We start from the raw sequence: 2,556 nt of genomic DNA, 5'->3' as shown, positions 1-2,556 counted from the left end.
AGGGTCCAGTCACGGAAAGTCACAGAATGATCTAGAAAATGTCAGATCTATTGTGGCTGGAGCACTATATGTGAGAGACAGTATGGCAAGAGATAAAATTGGTGAGGTAGGCAGGGACTAGATCACTTGTGTCCTTGTAGTCTAGGGCCTCGCAATGCATGTGATGGTGTTTGAGTACAGTAGGAAGACAGGTTTTAAGCGAGGTCTAGTCATGTGGTATATATAATATAAAAAGTCCATATGATCGCTTCTCGGCCTTTTGGCTAAAATCAAGTGTAGTATCTGTTCTTATCAGTTTAATATCTGATACGTCCTCTATCTGAGGACAATATATTAAATGGATTTTTGGAGTAGGGCAATGGAATAGGAGCTTGCTCCGTCCACTCCATGCATCGATCCGTATTGCAGTACCTCCAGAAACCGTGCACCAAAAAAAAAAAAAGTCCATATGTAAATTCAGTATCCTCTTCTCCCACTCCATATTGCTAGTTCTCTAAAGCTTCCTGCATCACTGAATAGCAGCAGTATCCAGCTGTTGTAAAGAGTGCAGGATTTTTAGCCTGGCCTGTTTGAATCCATGCTCTACAACTCACTAGCAAGGAGATCCTGAAAGTGTTATTTACTTTGATCTCTAATGTCTTCCCCTTGAAAGTGGGAACTCTGGTAAGGATTACATTGTCTGGCATCTGGTATTTGAAACAAAGTAGCAGTGATAGTTATTTTCTTTAAATAGTGAAATTGAGTCCTTCGAGGTATTCCCGATTCATGTTTCTTACCTTACTTCTACAGGGACTACCAAATCCTATTTTCATGGCTAGCAGTGTAGAATGCAGAATCTGGTGCTCTCAGTAGGGGGCAAAAAATTTACAGGCTGAGCCACACACTAAAACATGGCATAAAACATGAGAGAAAATTTTGAGATTAGTTTTAGTCTTCTTTCTCCCCAAATTGGCTCACCACTCTTGTTTCTAGTCTTTGAAGTAGCTAGGTTCATTGTGGCCAGGCTCTGAGTATAAGCCCTTGTTATAAGTCCAGACTTTCAGGAACCACCAGATGGTAAGTCCAGACACTTACATCCAGTATTCCTTTTTCATTGTGTGCTATTCATAATAATAGTTCCCTAGGATTTCTGTCAAAAACCTGATTTAAATAGGGACACAGGAGGTCCCCATCTCTTGGAGATGTACAATTGTGATGAACAGCTAAATCACTATGAAAATCTGTTCAATGATGTTTAACTCAGCATTTCCAAACATATTTGACCATAGAACCCTCCCTCTTCCCCCACAAAATGCATATCAAAGCCTCCCCTCAGCCGGCGTTGGTGGTATAGTGGTGAGCATAGCTGCCTTCCAAAGCCTCCCCTCATTTTGGGGAACTCCATTTGAACCTGATGTGGCATTCTCTTGATTTGCATCTCCCTCTTGTTATTCCAAGTGCTTTCAGTCTTGGTTAAGTAGCATAGTTTCTTAACCCTAGCTTTTCCTTAATCCTACCTGATTATATCATTTCCACGTGTTCTGTTTACCTTTCCTTCCCTGCCACTGCCAGCCATTCCTTGTCTTTTTGTTCATGTCCTTTCTGGCCTCCAGGTTTATTAGTAACATTAAATTTTTTCAGTTTAATAGTCATTCTCTAAATAACCTCTTATTTTCTGGGTTACTATATATAGTTTTTGTCACATTTATTTATTGTCACATTTACACACACACACACACACACACACACACACACACACACACACAGTGGAATCTTGGTTCTCCAACTTGATTCATTTTGGAAGGCTGTTTGAGGAGCAATTTGCTAGAAAATGGAATAATTTCCCCCCATTAGAAATAATGTAAATTGAGTGAATCCGTTCTAGACCCCAAATGAGTCCCTGTTTTAACCTTTCTTATATATAGTACATGTCTAATATGCTGCTTAATCTATAAATTTAGGTTAAACACTTTAAAAACAAAAAGGACATGAAATGTAAATGAAAATTTAACAAAAAGGAAATAAAATGTACAGTAAAAAATGAAAATTTACATACAACTAGAACTTTCCTTTCATGTTGAGACCTTGGAGGACTGAATGTGGAGAGGAGGGATGGGGGGATGGAGAGATGAGGGATGTTATTATTTGGAAGGGGAGTCCTCTTCCATAAAAACGTCAGGTAGCTGTTCTTCTTGGGTTCTTTCTCTCTTTTGACTCTTTGTTCCTCTAGAACAGTGGTTCTCAACCTTCCTAATGCCACGACCCTTTAATACAGTTCCTCATGTTGTGGTGACCCCCAACCATAAAATTATTTTTGTTGCTACTTCATAACTGTAATTTTGCTACTGTTATGAATCGTAATGTAAATATCTGATATGCAGGATGTATTTTCATTGTTACAAATTGAACATAATTAAAGCATAGTGATTAATCACAAAAACAATATGTAATTATATATTGCTGGAAGCCGATTCACCCTGGCTGCTTGAGGCAGTCTCTGCAGGGATGTTTCAAGGGACCTTGAAATGGAGATGAGAAATGCCCTAGCCTTTGGAATGGAATGGATGGGATTAAGAT

The 2,556-nt window shown here is 39.0% G+C and overlaps 1 non-coding gene across 1 annotated transcript; it reads left to right on the top strand.

Annotated features, from left to right (window-relative positions):
- Positions 1 to 243: 243 nt before the first annotated feature.
- Positions 244 to 433, top strand: LOC111828026. Its single transcript, XR_002831781.1, has one exon. It is a non-coding gene; the product is annotated as a U2 spliceosomal RNA (small nuclear RNA).
- Positions 434 to 2,556: the final 2,123 nt, after the last annotated feature.

The sequence above is a fragment of the Myotis lucifugus genome, unplaced genomic scaffold, assembly GCF_000147115.1.
Source record: "Myotis lucifugus unplaced genomic scaffold, Myoluc2.0 scaffold_268, whole genome shotgun sequence".
Taxonomy (NCBI): Eukaryota; Metazoa; Chordata; class Mammalia; order Chiroptera; family Vespertilionidae; genus Myotis; species Myotis lucifugus.
Note: the sequence above shows the minus strand (reverse complement) of the source record. Positions and strands in the feature narration are given on the sequence as shown.